This window comes from Anser cygnoides, chromosome 5, assembly GCF_040182565.1.
Source record: "Anser cygnoides isolate HZ-2024a breed goose chromosome 5, Taihu_goose_T2T_genome, whole genome shotgun sequence".
Taxonomy (NCBI): Eukaryota; Metazoa; Chordata; class Aves; order Anseriformes; family Anatidae; genus Anser; species Anser cygnoides.
In genome coordinates, this window is record NC_089877.1 from 9,830,285 (window position 1) to 9,849,892 (window position 19,608).

Genomic DNA, 19,608 nt, shown 5'->3' on the forward strand with positions numbered 1-19,608 from the left:
TTCGTGTACCAAAAAATCTGAAAATACTAGGTCAAACCTCAGCAATTAAAAGTCTTTGTCCTGTGTGCTAAAGGATACTGCTTCCCCCATTTTAGTAGGCCAACAATGTCTGACCCAGCAAAAAGGATAGCCAATAGGTAGTACAAGACCTATCTATTTCCATCGCAGCAGACCACTGCTTAATATGTATGTGTAAAGACTGGGAGGTCTGATTTCAAGGAGTTTTGATAAAAAGAAGTTCCCATTAAGCCTTTCCTGCCCTACTAACATAGCCAGTCTCAAATATAACAGGAATGGTAGTAGTGTGGTTGGAATTTATTTTTTTTTCAAGTCCTTGAGGGAAAAAAAATCTAAAAAAATCCTGTGGTGCTGCTGCTTTTTTCAAGATTTTTTTTCTCTCTGAGAGATACGGAGAGATTCAAATATAGATGCAGTGTCAATCCAGCATGTGCTATTTATTGATCATAAAAGTGGATAGGAATTTGCTTATATTTAATAATTATTATTATTATGTAAAGAAGAGAATATGACCTAATGTCCAATTTCAAGGGACCTGAAAGTTTCTCATCATTATCAACTCTTGCAAATTGTAGTGAACCTGTTGCAATACATTGATTTTTAAACCCCTGCTTTTGATTACGGTTGTTTGAAAATTTTAACTTAAATTTGAAAGAGTACATTTGTTTTTTCTCGAATATGGTTCATGTATAATCTTACAACTAAGAAACTGAAATGAAAATATATTATCCATCATTAAAATGACCACTGCAACACCATCATTGAACAATTCACCTTGGCAGGATACATCTCTCAGTATTACATCTTTTTTAAGTACTTCTCCACACATGGTTCCTGGCAGAATGTCAGGGGTTCTGTTCTCTGAACTGATTTGCTTGCTCATCATTTTAAGAGCCCCAAGAAGCAGTTCTGATGTATTTGAGGCTGATGAATGTTGATTGTTTGAACTGTATTTGGCAGGCCCATAAGGCAAATAATTAGTTGAATCTTTTCATTGATTGAGGAACAAAGTTATGGCAGGTTTTGTTATACTTATTGATGATAATCCAGTTGTGGAAAACTTGTGTTTCCTTTGAAAAGAAAGGAGGGTCCATGTCTTGAGTGATGTGTTTCATCACGATTTCTGAATTTTAAGTAAACGTGGTCTGTAGTGATAAATATGCCAGGTATCGGTTTAATGTTTAGCACTTAATGCCAGACTTGCACTATTAGCAAAAACACTAAACATTATTGCTCTGAGTTTGAAAGACTTTAAGTGTCAGCCAGAGACACAGATCAAGGGATTTGTCAAAGCCATTTTAGGGAAAGTGGGAAATGTCAGTTGCAAAAATACCAGCAGAGATAGGCCTTTCCTAGTGGAACTGGAGTTTTTCCATTCGTTATTGAGAGTGGAATTCAGAATTTGAATGCACTTGGGTGTCAGAGATCTTACACAGGTGTATTTTGATAGAGTATCTTTGCACTCATGTTTTCTTTTCCTGGGAACTTCAGGAAGTGTAAAGTGTACTGTGAAAAAATCATGTAGTAATCAAACTCCCCTAGCAATGAGCCCATGCACTTCTTATATCTAATAAGTAAAAAAATAATACTGTTTTATTTATATAATTCCAAGTTGTTTTACTTGCAATATACTCTTCACTCATTAGAAGTTTTGGTGCTCTCTAAGCTTCCACATACGGTTTGATTCTTAGTAAACTGCATCTTCAAAAAGAACCTAAGGCATTACTTACTGAATTCTTGAATTTGTCAGAGCCATATTTGTTCACACAAAAATGTCCCTACACATTTTAGAATCTTTTCTGGATTTTAGTAACTAGCATGTAATTTCTATATTGCCTGCTATGTAATAAGAATATGATGTCACAATATGACTTATAACTAATTTTGCTTTTTAGGAAGGAATGGTTACTTTTTGAATCTGAAAACAGTTCTGTCAAACTGAACAATCTTCACATCCATGAGAGGTTTGCAACATTTGTCCAGTTATTAACCCACATGAAAATCAATATTACTGTTCCCATGAGCTTTAGTTTTTTATATGGAATCTTTCAGCTTGATTTAAATAATAAAAAGATTGCAAACAAATAATTCAAAGAAAGTATAATTTAATCAGTGCAGTAGGCAAATGGCAAGGAGTTCACCTCTAAAGCAATTTTCAATATATTCTGTTTAGATGGAAGTGTTGATAGAAATGAGTGGGATTTTTCTTTCATCTCATTGAATTCTAGGTCCTAATGAATCTCTAGATTCTCTTCCGTTGTTGGAAGCTTATCCTCAACTGCTTTGAAGAACAAATATTTCATCTTCAGGACGCAGCACATTGCATGCCTTGCAGGCATTCTCTTGTGTAGTTGACTTCTTAACCCCTTAATCATTTTCTTTATCTCTAACTTCTCCTCCTCTGAGTTAGTCGTGGTATCACAAGTAGGTTACAGGAAGGCGAGGGAATACGAAGACTTAACTTCTAGACTAGTGTAAGGGAGGGGGACAGCAATTAACGTACAGTCGAACATGAGATACAAACTAGTTTGTTGTGGTCTTATCCTACCTGCATAACTAATACAGTCGTGGATTTCATTTTCATTTATTCAGAAAGGTAGTTTGCTTCTCAGAGACATTACATACAAAGTTTTATGTCGTTTCATGTGCTTTCAACAAAACTTTTTCCAAATTTCTTCACTAAGGAGGCAGTTCAACATTGCATGAGTTTCCTTTCATTGCTTGCATAAATCTCAGTCTGAATGTTTTAGTGTTATACTAAAAAGCAGACAAAGAGGTGTTACTTAATTTGATTGTCAGATGCTTGATTATCACAAAATATTTCTTAACATGCTGTAGAAAGAGTAAACTTATGGAAAGCAAGTATTTCACGTTGCCGTTCTTTATAATCCTGAATATTTGTGACTGGCTAAAGTATTTACAAAACAGCTAGTCTTCTCATTTTTAAGAAGTTCCAGAAATTAAAAACAGCTGAGGAGGGTAGTTCAATATCTGGCAGAGGAGCTGGCTGTATCTGCCAAAGTGTATCTCACATATATGGTATACATGTGAAATATACAAACTTGTTATTGTGTGTATTAGATCTATGTGATGAAGATAAAACATCAAATTGCATGTCTAAATTTTTACATTTGCTATCAGGTTACAAATATTCAGGCTCCAGCTTGTCAAACCTCAACCACGTAAACACAGGCTTTATATGTTCATCCTGTTTTTAAAGATGTAAATCCTCATCTTACAATGACATCACTTGGAAGGATACTAACTGTCTCTCAGAATGAACATCATTCGGTGGAGTTAGGTGTTGAACCTCTGGCACACGGAGGTAACGGAGGACAGGAGACAGTTACTCCACTCAGCATTTTAGGATTAGCCAACGGTCTGCAGCATTTTCTGCTAGTGTAGCTATACATTGTAGCTTCCCAGAAGAGCTCAACAGTTGTGAAGCTCAAGACCAGAAACCTCAGGTTAATGGAAGCTTTTAAAAATATTCTCAGGTCTTTGTTGTTGTTGTTTTTGTTGTTCATGGGACACTGATATAGTCAAAATTATTATGAAGTGTCACTATTTCTTGTGGCCCTCTAGCACTCATGAAAGTATCAGATGAATTGAGGAAAAAGCTTGAAAATGATCCTGCTTTCTGTGACTGAAGAAAGACAGATGTATCAGACAGGAAATTAACTTTATTTTTAAAAGAGGGTACAGTATATAAAAGGTCTGAGATACTTTGCTGAAATCAGAATTTAAAACTTTTCAAATCTTGCGTAGATAACGTTTCAAAGTTCTGCAGTAAGACCTCTGCTTGTGCTGCTTTGAATGAAGCTATAAATTAAGACCTAATGTTAAGAATTAAAATTGTTACGAATTAAGTAGGGTTTCTGTACATTGTTATGTTTTGTACCTCATTAGGATTCACAAAGGAGCAAATGATACAACACAAGGGAGCTACCTCATTTTTGAGGATTAGGATGTTAGTATCCGTTCAGTTTCCTCTTCCTGTTTGTACAAGTGTTTGAGAATAGCTCAGTGGTTTGGCGCGATGGGAGAGGAGGCAGATGAAGGGATGTTTTTGTGAAGATCAGGATCATCCTTCATGTCATAGGACTGGCCAGATGTCAGAGCTGAAGGATTTCTGTCTTGATCATATTAAATATTTGGACTTTTCATCATAATTACTGACTTTAGAAGAAAGACATTGCAGCCTTTAACTGTTCCTTTTTTTTTTTTCCCTGCAAAGTCATGTCTCTATTTGTGGTGTTACCCTGAAGGTGTTATGAATGCTGTCAGCAGATGATACAGTACAAGAACATGGTGGAACAATATGTTGGTACTATCTGTCCTTGTCCAGAATCAGCCTTCTGTAAGTCCTAGGCCTTCTTGTCAGAGCCCTGATTAGCTCTGGGTATTCGTCTTCTCTTGAGGCTGTAACCAACAGAGAAGAAAGAAATGATTGTTCTTGTCTGAAGATAACAAAACCCAAAAAAAGGGCGTAAGTATCCCTGTTAATGATTAGAAACATCCAATTTACTGAGTTCCATGGATTTTAAATAAGGTCCTATAATGAAGGTTTAACTCTAAGGTGATCTTGTTCTTTGAGGACTATAGGAAGTGGTTGTTTATCCTTTTTACCCCTTCTCTAGCAGTTCAGTTTGTAAGGTCTCAGTGCTTGTCTCTGGCCAGATGAAAGGTTGGTTTCTGTCCAGCAATACTTCAGTTCAGCAGGACTTCACCTGAAGGAAATAGTACGGCTAAGTATGATCCTGTGCCAAAATCAACTGTTGTAACAGTTCATCCTTTGGCCGCGCTACCCTATCTGTATGCGTATGATGAATGATTCTATTTCTATTCTTTAGTTCTTCATGCGTTAAGAAACGTTTTACTGCTCTTTTTTCCGTCTGTGGTCTGGCTGCCACATCTCACCAGTTCAGATAACTGAACTTCTCATTTTCATTCAACTGCCTATGAAGTAGAGCATGGCAAATTGCATAGTTTCACTGTCTTTTACATATTGACTCGCCCACCTCTGCCAGGATTTTTGGTAGCTTCTGCTGCAAGAGATCTGTAGGCATGGTTTTGCAGATATGTATGTACTCAAGACCTAGAGGGAAGGGTAGTTAAAACTATCTTATAGAGTTCTTTAGCACTCTTCTCTTTATTTGTTTGAAGGTTTGTTAATGAAGAAAAAATATGCATAAAAAGAAAGTCTTGTCTGTGTTCCTGCGAGCAGCAGCAGGACTTTCAACTAGAGTGGGATCAGGATTTCATTATATGTCTGTAACATAAGGGCTGTGGGTAGTACCAGTGGTGTTTGTCCACAACATGGTTTACCTTTCTGACTGGATGGCTGTCTGGAAGGCCATGAATGCTACAAGTTTTTCCAGCGGGGAAGAAAGCATGGCTGTGGACTGAGGAGCCTCTATACTGATCCTGTTCATCTACAAAGAAAGTAGGATAAACATTTTCCCTGAAAACAGGATATAAGAATAATTAGGAAAAGTTTCATTGCTTTCAGCTGGAAGCCTCATTCAGCTAGCACCAGACCCTGCAACTTTTTCAAAGTTTTTTCCCTTTTATTTACACTGCCAAGGCTTCAGCAACTGTCTAGACGTAATCATTGATGCATCTGTCCTTTTTCTCCTCGCTTTTTCTTTTCCTGCTGTCGAAGTTGCACATCTTCTGTTTAAAAACATTACACAGGAAACACATTTGTTTGTTCCTGAGCAAACCTGTATATGCTTTCTTTGTGTGTCAGTGATGTGTCTGTGGTTTGGTTTTGAGTTTCTGGCCATCTTGCACATTGAAGCTGGATAGAGGGTAGATTTCCCACTCATAGTTTGTAGGGAGATTTAACTCATAATAATACCGTTTACTCAACATCTTGACTGATTATATGTGTAAACTGGATAGCAGCGGCCATTATTCTGACACTGTCATAGTTTCGTTGTCTGAAGTTAGTGTTCACTGAAGTATCATTGTTTCTTTATCTTAGCCAAGGTTACTGTTCCTTGTCAGAAACTATCCTGATGGCACTATGGTCTGAACACTTTAGATATATACAAAGGTCTCAGTTATCTTTCCCAGCAGCAACACAATCTGCATTTTAGATGACTGGCATCACACACACACAGTTTCTGTGGGACTGATCCAAGTGTAACTGATAGACGTATCACTTGAGTTAAGGGCTGGTTGCATGTCTGAACAGGCTGGTAACATCCTTATAAGAAAATTGTCGTTGTGGTTGTGTTGCCTGTAAACTTTTATTCAAAGTTTTAGAAATGCTAGATTCAGGCCCACTGAATAACCCTGTATTTAGAGCAGAAAATGTGGGAGAGCACCTGCCTTTTTTGAGGTGGAAACATGATAGAAGAAAGAGGGAATGTCCACAGTTATTGAAACTGCCTGCTGAACTGTTTTTGACCATATAAGCTAATAAAGTTCAACTGTGACCTTGTTTAAGCTTATTCCAAAAGTGAAGTCATTTCTGGCATCTAAAGCAAGTCCTTGAAGCTTTAAAATCATGGCTCTATAAACTGTGTTCCTCTGCATTACAAATAAACTATTAGTATGCACCATTTAAGACGTGAATATGGGCTGTTTTGCTTCAACCCATATGCACAGTTCAGAAGGTCAGGCATTACCACAGTATCTCTCCTGTTATTTTAGGGCTCTCATGTGTTATGGTTGGCCCTGATCACATGGCATTTGGTTTCAGTTATTTTTCCATGGGTTTGGCTTTTAAGAATAGACACATTTCAAGAAAAATCCAACAAGTTGTAAAGTTCACAAAGACTGAGGACTGTGATCACTTTTAGACTTCAGCAGCTGAAAGAAGATAAGCATCTTATTTTAAGGACTGTGACTTTTTAACCTAAATATAGCGAGTCTAAGTTATGGGTAATGGAGAAAGCAAAATTTGTTGAGGGTTATGGGATGGGGAGATGAAAATAGAAGCAGTTAGTATTGTAATAGCTGTGAATTTCTTTCTAATTCACACTGATTATTGCTAATTTCTCCAAATTTAGAGGCAAATGGATGCAAAAGTAAAGAAAGAGTGCTCTTTGTTGCAGTTGAATAATTAGGTTGATAAATAACACAAGGAGGCGAAAAGGGATTCCCTTCTGGTCAAAATGTTGACCCTTTGATCTCCAGCTGTGGCTCATCATTTAAACTGGTGTTTTTCTTGTTGCTGTGGTTTTTACTGTAAGATGTTGTTTTTAACCTCTGTGTAAAGACCCATACAGCAAATGTGGGCACCCTTTGTTTAAAGAGTGCCTTGGGGGGTAGAGTCAAAATTCCAAGGACTACATTTCAAAATGTACGTGGCTGTTTAAATGATCAAATTCTAGTGGTATTAAAAGGAGCGTGTCTCTCCTCTTTTGTCTCAATACTGAAAACTTGCCTCAGGACTTATAGACTCACCATCTAAATGATATGGTAAGATTTTCAAAACCAGGAGCTGCTTAACACTTTAGAAAATGTTTCCTCGGATTCATTCCTAAGAATGCTTCTGAATGTTGAATGAAATAAATTAATGCCAGCATGAAAGAAGTGTATTTTGCGTATCTGTGGATTGGTAGAGACTAGCTGCTTATGTAGAAATGCAAGAAGGCAAGGGAGACCTGAAGGAATGTGTATTTAGGTCTTTTCAATCATAAAGAAGAGTATTATATGCACATAAATCCAGAGAACACACAACTTTATAAGGAACTTGTGGATGTGGAATTCTAAATAAACCCTGCCATGTTCACTAGTCTTTCAGTCTTTTCAGGCTCTGCAAACAATCCGCTGTCAATGGAAATGTGATGCTGTAGCCCTAACAGGAGATCAATGAAATGCCAGAAAACCGTGATAGGAGCTAGAGATTAAGACGATAGGAAGGACCTCTCTCTCCCACTGTTCTCTACATCTGTGAGAGTATATATGGCTCAATTTGACACTAAGTGTGCATTCTTAGCTTATTTTGACTGTTTCAGTATAATTAACTTTGCTTAAATACATGCGACAGTATCAAGACATGAGGTTTGGGTTTGTTTTGGATTTCAGCTCTTGTCGCTGTCATTCTAATCCAAATCAAAACTTGATTCAAGACTGCACTCTTTTGGTAATGAAGATTTATCATAGAGGAATTTGAGTGTGTGAAGGCTGAGGTTTACAATACTAATAATGCAACTTTTTTTTGAAGACCTCTTATGTCTTCCATCTTTATTCCAGGCACTTGTCTTCAAATAGGTGTAAGTAGCCATATAGTTAAACATAATATAACTTCTGTTCCAGAGAAGAGCACAATAGCGATAAAACGGTAAGTCTACTAAAACATTTCCGGCTCCTCTCATGGCAGTATCAGACTGAAATAACAGATTTAGAAGTTCATGTTCTGGTGAAACACAGAGACATATTCTTCCTTTCTGCTGAAATTAAAAACAACTTCGATGTGTTTCCTATCAATATAATGAAAACATACATTAGATTAGGTTTATATAAAAAAGGCAAATGTTTAAGACCACTACCTACTTGTGTTTACCGGTGAAAGTTCACATATGTCATGGATAGAAGACATGGTCAGTAACACCGGTGTAAAGTTCACTATAATTTGAATAAAGGATCCTGTTAAAATCAAACTTTCTGCTTTTTAAAATCCTCATGGATATTTTCCAGTTAACTTTGTGCATCTCATATGCCTGCTCTTACTTGGTATACTTCTCAGCCCTGCTATCTTGGACATGTTTACCCTTTTACTGGTATCATTGCAGAGAGAATAAACTACGAATGTGTTTGTAGGTCATATAGATCCTTAGCAGTTTCCTGGTATTAATTGTCAAATCAGCATAAGGTACATATGTTTAAGTACCCATTTACAGTATGCTATCACAATATAAAAAAAATTTAAGTAAATTATTTCAAGTATAGACAGTGTCTCATCACTGCGTGTGTAAATTCCTGTAATCTGGAAGATGTTGCTCGATTTTAAGCCATTTCTGAGTGAAAATGAACTTCTGAAGTTTATCATGTGCATTACAAGTTTTTCTCCGTCTTCTGCTGATATTCTTTAATGTTGTGAAATATGCTCTTGAGCAGTTTGAAGTAGGTTTTGAATGAAAAATGTTGTCCCAAGGCACTGTTTTATTATGCATGTCCAAGGAGCATGACAAGAGACCTAGATAATCTCTCAGTTCTACTCACAGCTCACTGGACTTGTGTCACCAGCAGAATAAATTATTCAGTGAAAATCACAATTGTGTCAGACAGTTTAGTAGGCTAACAGGACCTAATATGCTATGGCATTGAAGGAGAACTTCCATACACTAAATGCACCACAATTTAATGAACTGTAACTGTGCTATTTAAATAATGCTGGTTAATTCTACAGTGAAGTGAGAATTAAAACTGGGAACATAAGTATTTCTTTCCCTCTAAGGAAAGTAAAGTAAAAACCAAGACTCCGAAAAGAAACCAGAATGTATTTTTTAAAATTATTTTTTATTTCTGAATAGTGTTGGCTAGTTCAACAAGGGCTCAGTTGACTAATTTAACTGAGGCCCCATTAAAATGGATTTTACTCTGGGTCACCTAGAGTTTAAGAAGTTCAGGAAGAGAGCAGAAGAAATATTTTTGTGTGCTTTCAACAGGCCTCTGCAGGGCCTCAGCAGTAAGGGAGCTATTGTTTGTGAAGGACCAGATCTGTTGGACAGAACCCGTTAACCTGGGAGGGGAGAGGCGAACGTTGTAGTTAATGGCAGGAAATCTATTATTTATTATCAGTCAAAACTAAAAAGCATGTGTAAGTCTTCAGAGAGAACAAGGATGTAAATGTAGCATCACATTGATGAAAAAGTATATATCCCCTGCTTCTTTCCTGCTTAGAGTATGAAAATATTGAGATCCTCTCTTGTGTTTTTTTTGCCTGCTGTTTTTTGCTAACCAGCATGGCTTCCTGGCTTGCAAATAATTTTTCCTTGTGGTTCTTTTTCACCTTAATAAATCCCCACCAAAATTTGAACAAAAAAAGACAAAAGGGGAAAAGAAATACCACAGCCTTCAACTTCTGGAAAAATATCTCTATATATAGATTAAACTGAAGGGAACTTTTATTTATTTAGTGCATATTTGTAGCTGATTTTGTGACTATTGGTCTCCAGAATGAAACATGAGGAGTAAAAGCTACTTGTATTCATAGAAGAAGTTATGAGTTTTAGACTTTGTTCATGACCAAGAACTACTTAGGCTCAGAATTTGTCCCTTTTTCAGTATGGTTGAGGTGCAAGTGTATTTTGTCTGGAGCTTTTACCTAAGCCTTGGTAAGGTAGTGAGCATCCAGGATGAAATAAACATCTGTCACAAGTGCAGAGGACCAGCTCTTACAAAGTGATAAGGTAAATCTTGGGAAATCTGGAATTTGAATAACTAATAGATATTCTCAGCTGTGGTCTCCTTCAAGATGGTGGTGCTAGATATTGCCGTAGTGACAGAATGTTTGGAATACTTGAATGCTAGGGATTTTAAAGGTCAGTTTTGCCATAGGTATTGAATCTCCACCTAAACATTCGGGTTTTGTAGTATTTAAGATTGTAGCTATTTTAAGATTTAGCATGAGCAGAAGTGCTCTGCAGACACAATCATCTTTTGATGTGTCCCAGAAATGGGAAGAGAATTTTCACTTTGTACAGGAGGGAAAATATTATGGCTAGATATAATTGGCCAGATAACCAATTAGGTCTAAGCTTCTGGAGTCTTGGAATTTGTTTAGGCCTGTTATGGCATAGAGTGTAGAAATACCACCAGCGTATGGTCCCTGCCGCTCCAGGCCTGAACAGAGCTCTCTGTACTAGAAATAGAGTTATGTGAATTCTTTTATCTTTTATCTTTTATGTACCACTGACTACTGCTGGGCAGAAATCTTCTGACTAAATGAGTCTGTTTGCTGAACTGGAATCGTTGCCAAGAAAGATTGAGCTAGCTGAATCTCCTGTTTAGAATTTCTGGGGGTTTAAAATAATAATAATAATAATAATAAAGCCCTTTGATATTCCCATTCTGATGTTTTCTCTCTCTCTCTCTTTTTTTTCTTTCCCTTCCCAAATTCAGTGTTGAAATTCAGCTTTCACTCACGGGAAGGAGGTCAAAATCTGAAGGAAATACTTCAAAAGTGTGGAAAGCAAAACTGTTCTCTCAAGCCCATCTGCTGGATATGATTAGTCTGTGGACATTTTTCCCTCCAAATTTTCAGCTCCTTATGTGGTAAGGAAAAATGTCTGAGTTCTTAAATGCTGACAGGTTAGGAAAACTGTTTCCTTTGCTGCACCCCCTATAACTGTGCAGCCCTTGTTTGTGGACTGATAGCACTGGGCCGGCAGCCAGGACCGACACAATTCAGTGGGGCTCTGGCTGGCAGCAGTGCTAACAAGGGAGCTGGTCTGAGATGCTTTTGTTTTACTGTCATCAATATCTTACTGTTTGCTAGAATAATTGCCCAGTTAATCCTAACTGGTAGGATAATTATATAAAGCTCATGCCCAGTGTAAACAGGAGGCAATATTCTTTCCTTATCTTTGCCAGGCATTAAGTTCCCTCAACTTCTAACAGCCTCTCAGGGTTGGCCCTTAATTGTTTACTGGCAGGCAGTATAGGTTGACAAATTAACGTTAGGGACATGGGATCAAATCCTAATCTCCTTTATTATTCAGGTGAAGTTCCAGATTTTTTAGGGCCTAATTTTACTAGATCTAAGGATTAGGCTTAATTAGATTGTGTCCTATATTTATTGCCACCCAGCTGGTATTTTTGACTTTGAAACAAATAGTTCTAGAAGTTCATGCTTTAACAGGCTTTTTCTCAGCTCTAATAGTAGTTCTGGTACTTTTATATTCGCAATAAAGAGGACAATTACTGAGTAGTAATACAGCCTGCTCTATAAAAATCTGATTATTACTACGGCAAATGTTTCGGACAGTTACAAACTTTACTTGACTTAATAATGATTTTATGCCAATCAGCTAACTCATTATAATTATGAGGACAGGTTCTAAAATCAGTGTTTTGTAGTAATGGAAAAATCTTGTTTAGTTTTTCTCCCATTTTAACCCCTGAAATTTAACTACAGGTTTTGCTTTGCCTTCTCACATTGAGCATTGGTGCCTTACTGCACGAGTAGGGCTATTTGATTCACTGGGACTGATTGTACTGCTGAGCATATCAAAATGCGTATCTCAGTAATAACTGATTCAACAGTGACTATGTGCAAACTTGTAAAATATTGGTGGAAAATTGGTTGGGAAGATAAAAATTCCCACTTTTGATTTCAAAGTCATGAGTGGAACAGAATTGAATGAGTAGGTGTTGTACAGTCAGGTATTGACCTAAATTTTATGAGGTAAGGGGATGTAGTGAATGCTGCCTGTGTACCTTTCCTGCTGCCAATTCCTTAACTCCATAAAATCTCTTGTATTTCTTAGGCTTGCTTACTTCTAGGTTACCATGCTGGAAGTAGTTGTGGTAAATTCCTTTCTGAATAGTAACATTTCACTACTGGGCTCTCCAACCTTGGGCAGCAGACCTCTACGTACTTTGATTAAGGTGCTTTTCACGTGCACAAGATCATTGAGGCTTTCTTTATTCCAGTTCCCCCACTATAGTTTTTGTGGTGGGTGGAGTTAAGCCAGCGGTGGAAATGAAGAGAACATTCCTTACTATAGCCTAAGGGGTCTGTTTTAATATGCCTGCTTTTCCAACTTCAGTTAACGAGTATGGTAAGTCAAAAATAGCTGAAGAAAAGACATTTTAAAAGGGTATCTGAAAGTTCCTAAATGATTCAGTATTTTAGGACAAACTTTCAAGTAGTACAGGAATATATCTGTCTGTGCTCAAACACCCTCTGCTTTCACTTCCTGATAACACCTGGTGGGTCCACCAACTCATGTACTATTACATTTATAAGTTTTGATTTTGGTTAACTATATTGTTCCCCTGTTTTATATGAATTTCTAGCTGGTAGGTCTACATAGTGTGTCATATAATTCAGTTTGTTTGTTCCAGTAAACCTTTCTGCCATCTTTTAACCATTTGATTTCTTGAGTCACCTTACAAAATTCCAGGAGACTGTTCAGAAAATCAGTGAATCCACTGACTTTCTCACGTATCTTTTTCAGAATTTGGCCTTACGTAACAGCTTTTGAAATTTGTGGTACTGGGCAGGCCACCAAAACAGATCAACAACATCTTTTATCATTTGTCTTATTTACAATCTCTGTTGAGAAAACAAGAGTGTGGACTGCTATGTGCTTGGTGACTTTCTGTAGTAAGATAGGCTTTGGAAGAAATTAAGTTTGTTTATTTGTTTGTTTGAAGTAGGCTAATTTCCTTAGAACAAATTGTTTCTTTCAAAGTCTCTTAAAGTGTATCCTTCTGTTTGTAGTCCTAGTTTTCTCCTAGAAGCCATACTTATATTTAAAGCAACTCTTCCACAATAAAAGACTTCGGCAAGTTAATGTCAAAGCAGCTACACAACTCCAATGAAACTCTGCCTCTCAGGCAGGTTTCTAATGGACTCTGGCTTGGTTCCCTTTGTATGTCTAGCTTCTCCAGTACCAGGTCACTCTGAATGGTGCCCTACTCCAAGCTGTAGAAGTTCATCTCCGGGGTTGTCTGAAAGACAAGAGCGTGGAATTCCAAGGCCTGGGCTGGGCCAAGTGTTTGAGCTGAAGCAGAAAAGGAACAAGGGGTTTGGAAACCTCTAAAAGTCACTGAGCAGCTCTGAAATCCCATTTTATGAAAGCATCCATTTTTCTAGGCCTGCAGGCAAAAAAGCTGCATGTACAGTAATGATTTTGTTTCAGAAAATAAATGCTCCTTCATAATATGTATGTACTTCACCAGATTTCTGGGAAGTTTCAAAGAAAAAGAAAAAGTGGTTTGGGCTCAATCCAGAAGTAGGTAATTTTTTCCTGAAATAGAATTTTTCTGTAAATTGAAAGTCTTGAATTTTAGAGATAGGCAGCAAAACTAAGTAGGGGAAAAAAGTGTGAGATGCACTTAAATTTCTGAAGTAGAATTTGCTATGCTATTTCATGGTTAGTACTAGGATTTGTGCTGTCAATCAGCCAGCACACTACTCCTCACTGAAATCTGTGAACAAATGAAGTAAGAGGGACTCTTATTGTTGTGTTCTGTTACCATAACTTCCGAGAAGTGAATTAAGGCTATTGATTTCACGGTATCTGATGCTATCATTTTTCTTGCTTTTCCCCTTCTGCTCTTTGTCTTTTCTGTTACTGTGCTTGTTCTGTGAAGTGCAACCTGCTCTGTACAGGCTCAACATCAGCCTGAAGACATGAGCTCTGACAGTGCTACATCTGCAAACCTTCCCCCAAAGGAATGCAATTGTCATGGCATTCTGGGAAAGAAGAAACATGTTCTGATTAGTCGGGTCCTAAGCCCTTATTTAGGGCTCCGTCACAAAAACAGAGATATCAGCAGCGAGCAATGAACCAGCAGAGATGCTGAACAATATGCTAAGGTATGTCCAGCTCTTCCGGCTGGTGCGGCAGGTCTGGATTTGCATCTCCTGGCACTGTTCACACCTCCACAGCAGGAAAACAAGCTTTGCCATTTTGTCCATGGATTGCTTCCAAACTTGGCTCAGAAAGTTGCCACCTAGAATATGTAATGAGGAGCCTTATAAATAGAGCTAGGTGGCGTTTGACTGCAATTGCCAGTGGAACAACTGCTCTGTCCTGATCTGTGGGCCTGGTTGAAATTTTTGTCTGCTGACTGTTGATGGAGTTGTTTTCTCCATGCAACTGTGTAAAGCTTGTTTTCCATGCTGATTTTCTTGGGTTCAAGCCTTTAGCTAGAAGTCAGACAGCAAATGTTTGAGAGGAAGGAAGGACCTGTTGGGCCAGTGCTGTAATTACATGCAGAAGATGTAGGTTCAAATTCTGGCTTTACTGCAGGTTTCCTATGTGACCCTGCATAAACATCCCAGTGCATCAGTTGCTATAGCAAAACAAAGATATCATTTCCTTTCTTCCACTGCCTGTCTCACATGCAAGCATTCGAGAACAAACATTATTACTTACAGTTTCACTGAACCGTGCTCGACAATGCGGTACGGTCCTGCCTTCTGGCTGGGGCGATTAGCTGCCTCCTTGTTACCAATAATAAATAAAAGCAAAGCAGGCAGTCTTGTTCTGCAACAGTGACAACCCTGGACTGCTATCAAGGGCAGCCTGATGAGAAGCACATGCACTGTCTAAAAAGTATTTTATCTCTTATTACCAATTCCCTAGTTCATCCAGCCTTCCAGTTATTCTCATGTAAAGAAACAGCCAGTGCCAAAAGCCGAGTAAAGCTGTAGCTTCCTCCCTTTGCTTCTTTAATGTGGCATGTAGAGAAGTAGCAGCCACTCTGCTCGTTCTGGTATCATGTATATGCATAAGTCCCCCAGTGAGCATGGTCCCTGCAGGGTGGAAACAGCAAACGTGACTGACACTCAGACACAGACTGTCTCTTCCTTATGTGCGTGTTGACAGATGTGACAGGATGTGTCCATCCTGGCCTGCGTCTCTGGTGGAGGGTGCACAACATCAGCCACGTGCAGGGAGTGGTCTGCGAGGCTGGGGCTAGGAATGGGATCGTCTCCCTGTGATATTGCTGCCTTGAGCTTCAGCTGAACATGTGTGTCCCATGAGGTAGGTGTCAGAGTCTGTAATGTGAAGTCCTCAGTAAAGCAGCCTTAAAAATACCATCACATACTTATCCAGAAAGAACCTTAAAAATAAGGTGTTTCGGATACGTCTTCTCAGTCACTGGTCCTTGAGGGTGGAAAACGGCAACTGACCCACTAGTCCACGTAAGCAACTTTGGACTGGAAGTGAATGCAAATACCCTGCACTCCAAGGAAACTACGTAGGAAGAATTCAACTTAAGAAAAGATGTTAGCAATGTCTATCCTGGGAGCTGGGCAAGGACACTGTGAGCTGCTTGCCTCTCTGAAAGATTGCCAGGGTCTCTGAAGCTTTTTTGGTGCATTATGCAAATCTTTGAGAGATTTATAGTAGTTAGAGAGTAGAAAGGGAGTTATGTTGGTGTGGTGATGCCTTAGCAAATACACTACGTCATAAACAAGCTCTAGGTTAGCTACCACTGGTATCAGACTTGTGTCTCCTAATGGCATGGTGGGACACAAGCAGAGCAGTAATTCACAGGGAGGAGTGCTGTCTACAAAATTACAATGTCTCCCTTTTAAGCTCCTGGTATGTTTCTGGAGGTTTTCATCAGCCAAACATTGGCACAACATTGTTTATCCTAGTTGAAGAGACCACAGCTTGAAGCGATTGTAGGCCATTAGGGTTATAGCAAAAGGGCATGTTTCAGGCACATTTGGGGACTTTAAGAAATATATTGACTAAGGAGGCAACACTTTGATCAGGTTCCAAGAAGAGCATATAAAAGCCATTTTGATTAAAATGAGTTTCAGTTCTGCAGTAAGGTGAGAGGTGGGCAAAATGCTTAGTGAAGTCATTTCTCTGTCAGATATTGCTGGTACCTTTTTGATCTGCCCATTTTCCTGTGGTTTTCAATGAGTAAAAAAAATCTCTGCCCCCCCCATCTGCCTGTGAGCTCGTCACATCAGTGACATCCATGCTCAACTGTCATCTGTTTTCCTCTATTCTCAGCCCTTTTTTTTTTTCCCTCCTCTGTTTCTTGTCCTTTCTCGTGTCACTCTCTGTATTCATCATCACTTTGTTCGTTTTTGATTCTTTCTTCCTGAGTGCAGGGGAATTCTGTCCACACTGGCTGTTTTGAACCTACCTATTAATGGGGATGCCCACATAAAGAAGTGGCATTCTGAAGTGTTGGGTGTGCTGACACTATTCCTGTTAATTGTTTTTTTGTTTTGTTTTTTTTTAAAGATTGTTGAAGGTCACATCTGTGCCTGAACATTTGTGACTTATGTGCAGTTTTCAATTGGTCAAGTTCATATAACACTGTGAAGTCATTTTGTTAAAGCGTTTTGTTGGATCCATGTGGGCTCCATGCCAAGCAAACTTGCCACAGTCAAATTCTTTAGATCTTAGAGCTGTGGTTGTCAAAAGTGCCAAAAAACAAGTGCTCAAGGCCAGATTTGTGAAAGTTCATTTAGTCATTTAACCATCCCTGAAGTGGGGGTTGACCCTCAGTACTTGTTGCAGTGCAGTTGAGTTTGGACAACTAGCTTTTCCAAGCTCTTTGAGAAGCTCTGGTTCTGCATGTGTTGCAGAATCCGAGCTTCATTATGCATTAAGGGGGAGGTCAGTAACTAAGAAAACCAGATAAGAATCAGGAAAGCAAAGCAGGAAGTCAGTGTGTGCCATTTGGTTCTTAGATAATCTTGACAGTCAGCCAGCAATATATGTTTTCTGGGGCTATTTTTTCATCTTTCACAAGAAGAAGCTAGGTTTGTGTTTGAATTTTGGATAAATATTTTCAGGGGAATATGTGTATTTGTTGTTCATCACAAATACTAACCAGCATCCTGAGGAAGAGCTCTTACTCCCAAACAGGCACCAAGAGCAACTTCCCTTACTGCCCAAAGAGCGGTTTGACAGTAAATTAACATTTACAAGATGGGAATCACTCCAAAGTGAGAGAATTAAATTTTTCACCCATCCATGGGAGGATACTTTTCAGCTCTGAATGTATTTTGCTGTAAGATGAAATGTATGGCTTTTTTATAAGTAAAGTTATCAGTTAACACTGGATCAAGTGGTAATTTTATTAGCTTCAGAACCATTCAGACTTATTTGGAAGATTCTGCTTCATTTTCTATCTGCACATCTGTGTAGCAGCTGCAGGCACATAGTTCCCAGGGGCTCAGTCTAATTTGTAGAATTACAGGGGTTGTGCCTGGCTACAGAAAAGGTCTATTAGTGTTGCTCATGTTGAAAATTTAAGCTTGATGCCTTCCACATGTTTGTTTTGTTTTGTTAGTCTTTTTCTGGGTCCACATTTAACCCTTTGGAGAAATTTCCTTTAAAGCAAGGTAACTATTGTGTTGTCTAATTCCTGATAAACTGTTTTCAGGAGGCCATGGTTTCATATCGAGTATTCTTTGAGTTTCTAACAACAGTGTCAGATGAATCGTAAACTCAGTTGGATTTTCACTTTCTCCATCTTTTAAGTGCATTCAGAAATCTATTTCTCCATTCCTGGAAAGTATCTGCTCTCGCAGAAATAGCAGCTGACAGAAGAGGTGTGCATGAAGCACGCAGCAAAGAGTACTTCATCCAAATTAAACACTGAAGATAATTTTGGTTAAGTAGAGTGAAGTTGATCAGATCTGAATTTGGTCAAAACACTCAGCACAAGGCCTCACTACGATGTTTGTTGGATTCGAGTACCAGCCTGTACCTTAGGGTGAAGGGAGGCACAGGGCCTCTTTTTCTTTGACAGCAGCAAATCGGCAGCGACTGGGTCAGTCGTGCAGGCAGCTCCGTGCAGATGGCCTACTTGCTTCTCTATTTTTGTCCAACTGAACTCGACCATATGTTTATGTTCTGCAAGCGAAGAGCATCAGAAAAATAACACTTTTCCATTTTTGAACCTTTGGACAATATATCTGTTGTCTGGGGTCTGACTGATCGGGGCTTCTTGCCAGACTGGAACCTCATAGAGCAAAGTGCCACCTAGTGAATAACCACTACCACATCCTGCCTTGTTCCTTTTCAGCTTTCTGTCTAAACACTGTGACAGCTCAGCTCATCAACTCAAACAAATGCTGACAGCTCTATGTCAGACACTTTCTGTGCTGGGAGGAACCCTCAAGCTGAATTTCCAAGTGGGAACAACTTTGCTGTTTGGAGTGAGCTGGGGGCTATTGCTTTTCTCGTGGAAAATGAAATGGGACTGGAGGGGAGGTGTTAAAAAATTATTTAGGTGAAATTTTGGATTTGCTACTGGAAAGAGATTGCAGCACTTACTTTCTGTTAGGCTAGCTCTATAAGCTCTAGTTTGTCAGACTAAGCCAATTCTTTCCTTTTAGATCTGCTTCTCATTAATCTGTGTTCATCTCAGTTATGATACCTTCGCAGTGCCTTATTTCACTCCTGCTGCAGGGGCTGGGGTCACTGGAAGAAGCACATCTTTCATGTCACATTTTAGTCACACAACATGCAGTTTGCATCACAGAAATCCTATCAGAATGTAAAGCGTAGGCTGTGGAGACATTTGGCACAGAGTACAGAAATGGGATTCAGGCAGACTTCAGGAGGTGCTGCGAGAGCTCAATGGAAAGTAGTCCAAAGAAAAGATTTGAACATGTACAAGTATTCTGTCTGGTAAATTTCTCTTCAGAAAAAATCTCAGTATTTTAATTGTTCTTCCTTTACATGAAAAACTAGAATAATATATCTTCTTTATCCCAGAGATGAAGTTTATGGCTTCTGAATGGCTGTCTTTGGATAGGTTTTTGAATAGAGCATTATAAGGAAGCCATTTAAAGAAGTTGTTTACTGTCCATATGTGTTGTGCAGTTGAAGGGGAAGGTGTTAAGACATTATCTGTGTGACCAGCGACTATGCATGATTAAACTTAGCATTATGCCCAGACCTTCTGTGA

General features: G+C 38.7%; 1 protein-coding gene across 32 annotated transcripts in view; it reads left to right on the top strand.

The window, feature by feature from the left end:
- Positions 1 to 19,608, top strand: part of CCDC34 (coiled-coil domain containing 34) — a 114,642-nt gene that overhangs the window by 33,424 nt on the left and 61,610 nt on the right. For 25 of the 32 annotated variants that reach the window (XM_066997464.1, XM_066997481.1, XM_066997474.1 and 22 more), the window contains 4 exons: positions 11,101 to 11,253; positions 12,634 to 12,761; positions 14,302 to 14,527; positions 15,543 to 15,701. The exons of 2 other annotated variants lie outside the window; for them this stretch is intronic. The gene's annotated coding sequence lies outside the window, so the exon portion shown is untranslated. Of the gene's footprint in view, positions 1 to 8,229; positions 8,318 to 11,100; positions 11,254 to 12,633; positions 12,762 to 14,301; positions 14,528 to 15,542; positions 15,702 to 19,608 lie in introns of all 32 variants that reach the window. 5 more of the 32 variants (XM_066997468.1, XM_066997488.1, XM_066997466.1 and 2 more) reach the window with 4 other exon arrangements.